The sequence below is a fragment of the Lygodium microphyllum genome, unplaced genomic scaffold (assembly GCF_053477565.2).
Source record: "Lygodium microphyllum isolate KBCC unplaced genomic scaffold, Lygodium_microphyllum_v1.1.10 scaffold_38, whole genome shotgun sequence".
NCBI lineage: Eukaryota > Viridiplantae > Streptophyta > Polypodiopsida > Schizaeales > Lygodiaceae > Lygodium > Lygodium microphyllum.
The window spans coordinates 202,501-216,192 of NW_028229521.1; positions in this window are offsets into that span (position 1 = coordinate 202,501).

Consider the following 13,692-nt stretch of genomic DNA (forward strand, 5'->3'; position numbering starts at 1 on the left):
TCTCAGTTAGATTAAACTTTTTAATTTAAATTTCTTTAAATTAAAATAAGGAGAGAGAGAGAGAGAGAGAGAACCTAGGCCCTACACATGAGAAAGAGGGGGGAAGGGGAGAAGAAAAATGTTAATTTAAAAAACACTATTCTCTTTCCTCTTTCCCCCCTCCTCTCTCTGTCTTCTTCTTCTTCTTTATCGAATGAATCTCAAAACTCCCACCCAAAAGACATGTGGATCACAAAATCGAGCTCATTCTAGGATTCGCCCCACTGTCCAGAGCTCCTCATCAAATGAAACATACAGAACTCATGGAATTGAAGAAATAGCTGCATGAATTAGAAGAACAAGGTCTCATCCGCCCCAACAAATCCCCCTTTGGTGCCCTAGTGTTGTTTGTTAAGAAGATGGATGGGGGTCTTAGACTATGTGTAGATTATAGGGCCCTTAACAAAATCACCATCAAAAATAAATATCTCATGCCCCTAGTGGAGGACCTCTTAGATAGACTACACAGAGCCAAGTACTTTAGCCGCATAGACCTAAGGTCAGGATATCACCAGATTCGCATAGCAAAAGAAGATATCCCAAAAACATCTTTCTAAACTAGATATGGTAGTTTTGAATGGTTAGTCTTAGGATTTGGGCTAACCAAATACATTTTGTGGTAGTTTTGAATGCTTAGTCTTAGGATTTGGGCTCCATGCACATTTTGTGGCCTCATGGACGGAGTCTTTGGATCCGCGATAGACGTGTCTGTCATTATCTACATCGATGATCTACTAGTCTATAGCAAAACCTTAGAAGAACACAAGCATCACTTGCGCTTAGTTTTTTAGAAGCTACGGCAACATAAGCTATATGCCAAACCGGAAAAATGTGAGTTTGCAATAAGAGAGTTAGAATTCCTAGGCTTCATTGTAGGAATGAATGGCATCAAAGTGGTGTTGGGGGTAAAGGCGCCTCCGCCGTGCCGCCCCGTGTATTACTACACTGACAGTACCCGCCACTGTATACTGCAGGTGGCGGGCACCCGTCACGTCACTTTATTCTTTATTCTTTTAGTGACAGTTTGAATAAAGGAAGGCCCGGTCACACATTGTGACTGTTGGAGTTCCCATTTCTTGTCTCTCTCTTTCTTGCTCTTGCTCTCCCGCCATAGCTCGCGTGCAAGCTTCGATCCTTCTCACCTTTCAACTGGTATCAGAGCTTGGCATTCTCTTGCTCGAGCTCGACTCGGTGCTTCCCGACCTTCGCATCGACTCGCTTCACGCATTGGGTCTCCATCCCGGTAGCCATATCCGATCTCCCCGAGCTCCCGTCACTCCTCGGCTTCCCGAGCACCTTCCCAGCCTATTGAGGCACCTTCAAGGCATTGATACTGAGGTATTTGATCATTCTTTCAGGGTTTTATTTCAGTCTACAGGTTGCAAACAGCAAGGGCAGCCATGGCTTCAAACCCTTGAACCTTATTCTCCTCATATTGTGCCTTACACCTATCAAGGCTCAAAGAGGCTTGTCATAGGCCTTTGATAGGCCCTTCTTGAGCCCCCCATTACCCCCGTTTCAGCCCATGTGGAGCAGCAACAAGTTCAGCACCAACAGGGCAGATTGCACCATTTTTTTCCAGGCTGTTAGCACTCGTCTACTTCAGCTCCACACTTGGCCATTGCTTCTTGCTCTCTACCTTGATCAAGAGGGCTATAGACGTCATGTTTGATGTCATTCAAGCTTTGGGCATTGGTCTTGATCATTCGGGGCTGATTTCTTCAGATTTGGGACTGTCATAAATTATCATAACAGGCTGAAAACAGGGCAGCACCATTGGCATTAGCATTTGTTGCTTATACTCCATTCCGGTTGTGCTATTTGATGCCCATATGCGGTCTACATGATGCCTAGTGCCTTGGGAATGTATGCACATGATAATGCCATGATTTTGGCCTGAAATATTGGCTGATTTGGGACTGTTATTTACTATTATACAGTGCTGGAAACAGGGCAGCCACACTTGGCATTGGCATTTGATGCTTATATTCTACTCCGGTTACCTTGTTTGATGCCCGTATGCGGTCTACTTCCTACCCGGATGTATTGGGGATGTATGCATTTGGTTTGATCATGATTTTGGCTTGAATTTGGGGCTAAAATCTACTGTTTGGAACAGTAAATACATGCTGGAATAACAGTGGGTTGAAGGTACTTTACATGCTTTGGCACTTACCTACCGATACCAGATGTATGCTTTGAGCTTTGGCATGATGTCTCTGACATTTGGGGAAGACTTGGAGCATATGTATGAGATTATGGGATGCTTTTGAGCTTCGCATTAGCTCCGTCTTCACTGGCATTTGGACCGACTTGGCATGCTCGTGGACCACCTATGCCTCATGTCTCTGCTTGACAGTTAGGCTTTTGCATTACATGCTTTGGTTCGTGACATATGCTATTTGGTTCGTGTATGCCATACCGACATTTGGAGCTTGGATTTGGATGTATTTGAACATTCCCGGCTTACTTGATCACTGAACTTGGTTGCTATTTGGATGTCATTGAGTTGATCGAGAGCTTATTTGGGCTTATGTATTGCTTCATGGTTAATACGACCGGTGCTTCATGTATGTCATGCTCTCTTGGATGCACTTGATGCGTTGGCAGGGTCACTTATCACTGGTGCTTTCTCTTGGGTTGTTTGAGCTTCTGAGCTCGCTTTGTACGCCTTTTGTGCCAGTGGGAGCATTTTACATGCTTGCTTGACCTTTGACAGTTGCATGCTATTGGAGCACTTACATGTATTTGGAGCAGTTTATGTCTTGAGCAACTACATACGCATTGAGACTTTGGGATCATACTCCGATCTTTATGGATATGCATTGATGTACTCTTGGTTCACAGGATGCTTATGAGCTGAGTCTCATATTTGGATCTTTCTCTTTGAGCAGACACCTAATTGTGTCAGGTTTTGGCAATTACAGGAACACTTTGCCTAGAGTGTCTGGGGGTGTACCTTTCACTGGGGCAGATGTTATTTTGACATGCTTCGGTGTTGAGCTCATGTTCTTTTCACTGTCATTGGCCTTTCTTATGTCTGTTTCATGCCGGCTTTGGACCTAGCATTGTTTGCTTGACATTGGATCCTATTTTGGGACAGTTTGCTCTCTAGACTGCATACCTGCAATTTATTACAGCAAGCAGTTATTGGTGGACTAAGGTGTAATTTTCATGCTGAAATATCCTGATTTGGTGTATCGCACCTAGTACTAAGTGGGCAGCAACTTTTGGCACACTCTGCTCGCCCTTTGGACCCCGTTTTGGTCATTTTTGGGCAGTTTTTGCAGTAAAACAGCAAGCAGTTTTGGACTGTTTGGGCATTTCCAGCCTGCATAATGGCGTCATCTTCGCATGATAGTGCCATCTTTAACATTACAAAGTTGGATGGTACCAAGTACTCTTACTGGAAGAGTCCAATTTGGCAGGTCTTGGTGCAGAAATCTCAGATTAAGCCACTTCGGTTGAGTGGGGAGCAGCCTGAAACTATGGACAATGACGACTGGCTTGAACTTGATGAGCTATGCAAGTCCACGATTGTATTGTCTCTCACTGAACAGGTACATTATAATGTATTTGAGGAAGCACAGAGTGCATGGGATCTATGGAATAAGATCAAGAATCTTTATGATAAGAAAAGTCCGGCAGGTCAGATGTACTGGTTGAAGCAGCTTATGGATCTGCGCATGAAGGATAATGCGACTATGTCTGCTCACTTGAGCCAGTTCCATGCTATACTGAAGAACCTAACTTCGCAGGATATCACCTTTGGAGAGGAAGTAACTCCTCTTTTCTTGCTTGGGACTCTGAATGAGTCATGGGATGTTTTCCGTACTGCTCTTTGTGCCTCTAATGCTACTCTAAAATTGGCAGATGTTGAGAGTGCTCTTCTTCAGGAAGAGGTGAATCGCAAAAACTTGGATGCCTCTCGTGGTAGTCATGCTTTGACAGTTAGAGGCAGGAATGACAGGAATGATCGTGGTAATAACCGTGGTCGTGACTCGCAGAAGGGTCGGTCTAAATCTCGTGGCAAGTCGCGTAGTAAGTCGCGTGGGCGCAATGCAAATGTCACTTGTCATCATTGTGGGAAAAAGGGCCATATTAGACCACAGTGTCATGAGTTGCGCAATGAGAAGTGCAAGGATAAGGGGAAAGATAAAGTGCAGGAGAAGTCCTCTGATCGTAGCATAGTACCTGCGAAGTCTAGCGTCAAGATTGAGGAAATTAATGTCACGCAGACTGAGGAGTCCGATGGTGGTGATGAGTTTATAGTTGCAGCTAGTTCTTCTGATGCTTCACACTTGACTGAGACATCTAATATGTATGCACAGTGCTGGTTATTGGATTCAGGTGCGTCCTTCCATGTGACGCCTTACCGTGAGTGGTTTCACTCTTACCGTACTGTATCGGAGGTCTCTTGATATTGTGGGCTGTGGAGATATTCAGTTGCAGTTTTCCACTGGCAGTTCCTTTTTGCTCAGGGATGTACGTCATGTACCTGCGCTTACGCGCAGTCTTATGTCTGCAGGACAGTTGGATGATGCAGGGTTTCATGCCTGGAAAATTACCAAAGGCAGACTTGTGCTTACTAGAGGCGCCAAGGCTGGCAGCCTCTATCCTCTTGTTGTATCTGGGTCCTCAGTTGACCATGTTTTGGCAGTGGGTTCTATCCCACATGTATCACTTTGGCATGCTCATTTAGAGCACATGTCTTTGAAGGGAATGAAAATGTTATCTGGTTTGCAGTATCTTCCGCCTTTGGATTATGCATGTTTTGACTCGTGTGATCATTGTCTTTATGGTAAGCAGAATAGGTCTATACATAAGAAATCGGGTAGGCCACGCATGAGTGAGCCCTTGGCATTGGTGCATTCCGATGTTTGTGGGCCTATGCCTTGCATGTATATGGGTGGCGCGAAGTACTTTGTTACCTTCATTGATGATTTTTCTAGGAAAGTGTGGGCTTATCCCATAAAGCAAAAGTCTGATGTCTTGGCAGTCTTTCAGTGTTGGCTTGCTCTTGTTGAGAACCAGACTGGGTATAGGCTGAAATGCCTTAGGACTGACAATGGGGGAGAATATGTCTCACGTGCTTTTGAGGAGTTTTGTGATGACAGGGATATTAAGCATCAGTTGATCGCCCCTTACACCCCACCCTAGAATGGTTTGGCTGAGCGCATGAACAGGACTATTCAGGAGCGTGTGCGCTCTATGCTTAGCCATGCAGGCCTACCCCAGAGCTTTTGGGCTGAGGCAGTTAGTACGGCAGTGCATGTCATAAACCGATCGCCTTCTAGGGGATTGGATTTCCAGGTTGCAGAGGAAGTTTGGGCTAGTAAGCCACCCTCTTATGCGCATCTCCGTGTCTTTGGATGTGAGGCATTCTGCCATGTGCCCAAGGACAAGAGGAGTAAATTGGATCCAAAGAGAATTAAATGCATATTCCTTGGCTATGGTGAGTCAGGAGAGATGGGCTATCACCTATGGGATCCGCAGGTGCGGAAAATAGTACGCAGCCATGATGTCGTCTTCCATGAAGACAAGATGCACAGACAGCCTGAGAAGGTGGTTGAGATCCGCAGAGTGATCTTTTAGGAGGAGCCTAGAGCTCCAGCACAGCCAGTAGTACAGCCTGCAGCAGTTCCTCCACAGGGCCAGGGTGTTGGACAGGCAGTTAGACAGGCAGCAGAGCCTGCGGTGAGACGGTCTGCTAGAGACAGACGTCCACCTGACAGATTTCAGCCCTCTATGCATTATGTTTTGGTTACAGATGCAGGAGAGCCTTTCACTTATGATGAGGCTATGCGCAGGGGTGACAGTCACTCCTGGGAGAGGGCTATGCAGTCTGAGATAGACTCCCTGCATAAGAATGAAACTTGGGATTTGGTTGCCTTGCCTAAGGGCAAGAAGGCTTTGCCATGCAAGTGGGTGTACAAGCTGAAAAGTACCCCTGGACACCCCAAGCCGGCATACAAGGCTAGATTGGTAGCAAAGGGTTTTAAGCAGGAACATGGTGTGGACTTTGATGAGGTCTTCTCTCCTGTGGTTAAGATGACCACCCTGCGCTTAGTCTTGGCTTTGGTTGCACAGCTTGACTTAGATCTATATCAGATGGATGTCAAGACGGCTTTTCTACATGGAGACTTGCATGATGAGATCTATATGGATCAGCCTAAGGGCTTTGCAGAACCTGGCAGGGAGCACCTAGTGTGCAAGTTGAAGAAGAGCTTGTATGGCTTGAAGTAGGCACCTAGGGAATGGTATCATAATTTTGATGCCTTTATGCAGTCACAGGGCTACAGCAGGAATGCTATGGATCCGTGTCTTTACACGAAGAAAGCCCGTGATGGCAGTTTGCTTATCTTGGTACTCTATGTTGATGATATGCTGATAGCAGGGAAAGCTCATGATGAGCTAGATGCTCTTAAATCTCAGCTGAAAAAGAGCTTTGAGATGAAGGATTTGGGACAGGCCTCACATATACTTGGGATGCGCATTAAGCGCGATAGGCATCAGGGGCTTTTGTATCTCTCATAGAGGGAGTACATTCATAAAGTCCTTGAGCGCTTCCGCATGCAGGACGTAAAGCCTATTGGCTGTCCATTACCTTCTTATGTGAAGGTATCACAGGCCGATTGTCCGCAGACAGATGAGCAGAGGGCCGAGATGGCCAAGATCCCTTATGCTTCAGCCGTGGGCAGTTTAATGTATGCCATGATAGCCACTCGTCCAGATATTGCACATGCAGTTGGTGTTGTGGCACGCTATATGGCTACACCTGGCAGCAGACATTGGGATGCCGTGAAGGGTATCATGAGGTACCTGAAGGGCACAGCAGATATGTGTATTTGCTATGGCAGCCAGGATACAGGGGTCGTGGGGTACACTGACTCCGATTATGCAGGATATGTAGATAGTAGGAAGTCCACTTCTGGCTATGTATTCACCTATGCTGGAGGGACTGTCTCTTGGATGTCCAGGGTTCAGAAGTGTACGACTTTGTCTACCACTGAGGCCGAGTATGTTGCAGCCACTGAGGCTTGCAAGGAGGCCATATGGTTAGGCCGTCTAGTTGCTGACCTTGGGATTGATGCTACACCTACACTGCATTCGGATTCTATGAGTGCCATTCAGTTGGCTAAGAATCCGGTCTTCCATGCGAAGACGAAACACATTGAGGTGAGGTATCACTTCATACGTGGTGTCGTGGAGGACAAGTCTGTTGACCTTGTCAAGATCTCCACTGACAAGAATCCTGCAGATCTACTCACGAAGAGCCTCACTACTGAGCGCTTTGCCTTCCTCAGGAGGTTGATGGGCGTTGGATGAGAAGTCGCCTTTCCTCATCCCTTGTACCTATGTACATTTGTACTGTCTTTTCTTTTTCTTTTCTCTCTCACTAGGGCAGATTCGCCTTTAAGTGGGAGGTTGTTGGGGATAAAGGCGCCTCCGCCATGCCGCCTCGTGTATTACTACACTGACAGTACCCGCCACTGTACACTGTAGGTGGCGGGCGCCCGTCATGTCACTTTATTCTTTATTCTTTTAGTGACAGTTTGAATAAAGGAAGGCCCGGTCACACATTGTGACTGTTGGAGTTCCCATTTCTTGTCTCTCTCTTTCTTGCTCTTGCTCTCCCGCCATAGCTCGCGTGCAAGCTTCGATCCTTCTCACCTTTCAAGTGGACCCCACGAAAGTGGAAGTTGTCAAAAAATGGCATGTACTAAAGACTGTAAGGGAAGTGCAAGAGTTCCTCGGCTTCACAGTATTCTACAAAAGGTTCATCAAGGATTACGCCCTCATCACCGCACCCCTATCCCACCTCACCAAGGAAGACAATACTTTTACATGGGGTATTAAGCAACCGGATGCTTTTGAACAGATGAAGAAATGCATGAGTCAAACCCCTATCTTGAAAGTCCCCAACTTCACCAAAACCTTTGAGATCTCCATAGATGCATCAAACTATGGCATTGGGGATGTATTGGTGCAAGAAGGCCACCCCATAGCTTATGAATCCAAGAAGTTCATAGATGTCGAAACAAGGTGGAGCACACATGAGAAGGAAATGCTCGCACTCATCCACTACCTCAAAAAATGGAAGTACTATGTTCAAGATAAACACACGAAAGTCTTCGTCGACAACATCTCCCTCAAATGCTTCTAATCCCAACCCAAGCTATTGGTCAAACAAGCTCGTTGATTAGACTTCCTAGCTAAATTTGACTTGGAGATAAAACACAAGCCTGCTGGCTCCACCAACAAGATAGCAGATGCCCTGAGTCAGAAGGCTGACTTGAAAGCCGATAGTGTGGTCAGTAGCAACTTCATGGAATTAGTGAAGGAAGCCTTGGAAGAAGACCAAGACATGCAAAAAATTATACAAGATGTGGAAGCTGACAAGACATCGCATGGAATGTGCACCCTTGAGAAGGAAATCCTATTTGTAGGAAAGAGATTTTATATCCCCAACAATGTGGAGCTGAAGAAACTCATATTACATGAAATACATGATGGAAAACTACGAGGACATAAGGGACAAAGCAAGACACTGGAGGCCCTTAGGAAGCAGTTCTTTTGGCCCAACATGAAAGAAGAAGTGATTGATTACATCAAGACATGTCCTACTTGCCAACTTGTCAAGGCACCATGCTCTAAGCCATCCGGCTTGCTTCAACCTATGGTAGTACCTAGCCACCCATGGGATGTAATTAGCATGGATTTCATTGTGGAGCTCCCTGAATCCCATGGATACACCACCATTTTTGTAGTGGTGAAATACTTCTCCAAGCAAGCCCACTTCATCCCTACCAAACCACCACTGAATGACGAAGACGTAGCCCGCCTCTTCTTTTACACATGTATTCAAGCTACATGGCCTACCCTTAGCCATAGTATTAGATAGAGATGGGAGATTCATGAGTGATATGTGGAAGGAACTCTTCAAGACCCTGGAAACACAATTGCAATTCTCATCATCCTTCCACACTGAGACAAATGGGCAAATAGAAAGAGTCAACCAAGGCGTTGAAGATTATCTCAGGAGTTACGATTGGGTGGACCAAAAGGATTGGGCCCTGTACCCCGATGTAATGGAATTCCACTACAACATCTCCATCCACTCCACCACAGGTTACACCCCCTTTGAATTGGCCACAAGAAAAGAAGTCATCACACCCCTTGCCTTAGCATTGAGAGCGGCCAAATCTAAAGATCAAGATGCAAAGGAATTCTTGAAGAAATGGATAGACTGGAATGTACTGGCCAAGCAAAGCCTCGAACAAAGCAAAATCACCATGATAGAGCAAGCCAAAAAAAAGAGAAAGGTTGTACTCTTCACTAAAGGCGACATGGTCCTGGTCATGGTCCTTGTGAACTCTAAGAATATGTCACTGCCAATGAGCCCCAAGTTCAACCATTGCTACTATGGATCCTACTACGACACTCAAGTGCAGAAGGAAGTCACCTAAAAACTTGGCGTGCCAGAAAATAATTGTGTTTATAATGATTTTCATGCTCGTCTTCTGCGCACGTTCTACCCCGACAAGCAATGGGGGCAGCACGTGCCAATGCTCCATTCCAACAGCCCCTTCGAAGTAGAACCATACCTCTGACTCTGAGAACAAAAAGGATACCCTGAGTATCTCACCAAGTGGCACAGGTGTCCCCTCAAGGAAGCCACTTATATTTGAGAAGCAGAGGCATACGAGCATGGCAAAGATGCATTCGCCATCTGGCTCAAGGAGAATCCCACCAATCCTTCTAATGGCTATTGAGCCTCCACAAATAAACGGTCCCCAATTGATGGGCCCAGTAATGACTCCACTCCTCAAATGTACTTGAGTCGAGGGTGGACTCACATGGTAACCCAAAGAGCCCCTACCCAGTCTAGATGGGTAGACACTGAGACCAGTTTGCTAGAAAAAGCTATGTTAAGACCCCCAAGTCCTAGTGCGGCGGGCACTAACCAGTCTGATAGCATAGACTGTGTTAAGACCCTGCAAATGTCTTACCCAAAGACACTAGCCAGCTTGTTAGCAAAAGCTTTGTTAAGACCCTGAATGAGTCAAAATAAACACTACCCTTAGATTGCTAAGGACAGCAATCCAACAAGTGGGGGTGAGTGTAAGGGCTTTGTAGCTGTACCATGGTGTTGTTATCGAAAACACCTATATAGGGAGTAGTAGTGACTCTAAGCCCTGCTTGGTTTCTACTCTACGTGTGATTCCCTATACCCAGTGGGGTGAACCCTCTTATGTGCGGCGTCACAAGGGTGTAGACTTGGGATGTGCCTATGTTGTACCATGTCTTTGATTGAATAATACAAGAGTATACCTTGCTCTCACATATCGTGTTACCTTTTTGTGCCATGTTGAGTGAGTAACAAGTGCGGGTGCATCACACCCCCCCCCCCTCCATACAAAGCACACATTTGTTTTTCAATTTGTATATTCTATATGTTACTTAGAACTTTAGTTTGGGGACCTTGAACCAACCACAAGGCTCCCAAGCGTACATGGCATAAGGAGGAAAAGTTTGGTATTCGAGGAATAAAGAGCTCTTTTCCTTGAAGGTTAAGTGGAGGTTATATTTATTTTTATAATCTCTCTCTCTCTCTCTCTCTCTCTCTCTCTCTCTCTCTCTCTCTCTCTCTCTCTCTCTCTCTCTCTCTCTCTCTCTCTCTCTCTCTCTCTCTCTCTCTCTCTCTCTCTCTCTCTCTCTCTCTCTCTCTCTCTCTCTCGCTCAAAGATTTCTCTAAAAATAAAATTAGATATATAAAATGATATTTTAATTAGATATATGAAATGGAATTTTAATTAAACATTTTAAATTTTAATGGTTGAACATGTGCATGCTCTAAAAACATTCACAAATGCAAATACATTATAAAAAAAGAGTTGAACTTTTTTAAATTGAACATATAGGATAATATCATTTTAATGGTTTTTTATACAATATATATTTTAAAACCACACACAAATGTGCATAGATTATAAAAACACATGAACAATACATACAAACATATACATGTACATGTACATATGTGTAAACACATATGCACATGTATGCATAGATACACAAGTATACATGCTCACATATAAATATACATGAGAAAAAATGAAGAGAGAGAGAGAGAGAGAGAGAGAGAGAGCGCATCGATGAGAGAATACATGCACACATGCACATGCAAATCCACATCCATTTACAAATATACACATATGCATTTATGTACAACGCATGTACAAATGCATATACATATATATGCACATATATACATATGAGGAGATGAAATATGAGAGTTGAAAAAGGAGAGATAATCAAAATTATGAGAGGACACGTTTACAAGACCACATAAAGATACACTTATTAAACACACATGTACATACGTACACATGTATACACATACACGTGTGTATAGAGCATAAGAAAAATAATGACAAAAAAATGAATGTGTGTGTGTGTGTGTGTGTGTGTGTGTGTGTGTGTGTGTGTGTGTGTGTGTGTGTGTGTGTGTGTGTGTGTGTGGAAAAAAAGAGAAAAAAAACAAGAGATGAGAAGAAAAAAAGAGAGGAGAAAATAATGAGATGAGAGTATTTATTTTATACATTATTTGTTATATTCTATATATAATTTAAAATTTACCTTGCAAATTTGAAACTAATCAAAAGGCAGATTATTTATTATTACAATAGGCTCTTGAGCCTGGCAAAGGCTGGAGTCTTTGATTGTAGTGAAACCTAATGAGTACAAAGGATGATGTATATACTGCAGATAAGCCCTTTAGGGGTTGCCTGCTGTGATTTTTGGTACCTAAGGTTACTTTAGCCTCCATTCTGGACGTAAAAGTAATCCCGACATTAGTTTTTGGGTATATAGTAGTTTTGATTGTCCCATCGTTTGCAAGTGCACATGTTATAGATTTTGAATTTGAAGATTTCATATGTTTGCTAAGTTATTGACACAAAAGGCATTTACATGTAGATTAGAGATTGTGGTTATTGTTGTGCTTTTAGTGAAAAATGCTGATGTTTAGTTGTGGTGCACTTGGTATCAGCTTACTTGTAAATTGCAATAATTTACAAGGTTTTCTATTTTGTCAAATTATCTGACAACTTCAATTAGATTTTCAATGAGAATCTTAATAAGAACAATTATCCTGCATGGAAGTTAAAGATGACAGATTTCTTAAAGTACAAAGATGTTTGGAATTACATTGAAAGGAGACATGGAAGTAGCACCCGAAGTTCCTGCATCAAATACTAATGCAGAATAAGTAAAGGCTAAGAAAGATTGGGAGCAGACATAGAGTGAAGTCATGTATTGGTAATTTGTAAATGATGTCGTAGATAGCACGATGGGCTATTTGCACAAATCTGAAACTCCCATTATTGCATGGAAGAATTTAGCAAGGCTATTCAAAGTAAATACAAAGACCAGAAAGCTACAGCTCAAGTCAAAGTTGAACCAAGTAAAAAGAGGAAACCTATCCATTAATGATTATGCCTTGAAGATCAAAAGTATTGTGGAAGCTCTTGGATCTATTAGTGTGGTAGTTCATAATGATGTTGTTGTGCATGCATGCTTAGATGGACTTGGAGATGAATACAAGAGCTTTAGGTCATCTATATGCATAAAGTATCTGAAGCATGTCAATTTGGAAAGCAAGTAAGATGTGTGTTTCCACATGAAAAGCATATATGAAAGAAGCCATTTGAATTGATACATTCTTATGTGAGTGATCCTACAAAGGCTGCAACTTTGGGTCATTGCAGGTATTATGTTTTGAAGTGCATGGATCCATGGACGAAGCTTCAAGCTAGGTCAATGTCAATGGAGATGTAGGTAGAGTGAGAGAGAAGTAGACATAGTATGTGGGTACAACAATAGTACCACTTTAGGTTTTTAGATAGGTATATGTATGAACATGATACAAACCCAAAGGGTACATTCACATACAATGTGGGTGCGGGCATGGTGGCCCTTTATTCCCAAGAACCTTCCCCCTAAAGGCATCATGATTAAAGATAGAGGAAAGAATCAGCTAAGTCTAAGTATGTACAAAGCTGAAAATCTATACATATCCAACTGCCATCATCTACCCCAACAATGAGCAAATTTCTCTGCTAGAAGACCCTTCGTGAGAATATCTATAGGGTTATCATTGGTATGTACCTTGACAAGCACAATGCTCTTCCTTTCAAGTACTTCCCTGATAAAGTAATATTTCACTTGTATATGATTTGTTTCTCATGAAAGATAGGATTCCATGCTAGCACGATAGCACTTTGACTATCACAATGGAGGACATGGACCTCTATAATACCAAGCTCTCCCACTAGACGTAAAAGCCATAAAGCCTCTGCCTCTGTAGTAGACAATGTAATACACTTCTGTAGCCTAGATATCCAAGAGACTAATCCCCCTATCAAGGTGAATACATACCCTAAAGTACGCTTCTTCTTGCAATCTGAATGACTAGCAAAGTCTACATCCATAAAGCCAATGACAGATGCCTTCTGCTTTCCAAAGTAGATGCACAAATCCTTTGTGCCGTCAAGGTGTCTCATGATGCCCTTCATTGCTTTCCAATGCTTTTAACTAGGATTTGCCATGTACCTTCTAACCACTCCCATTGCAAATGCTATGTAAGGA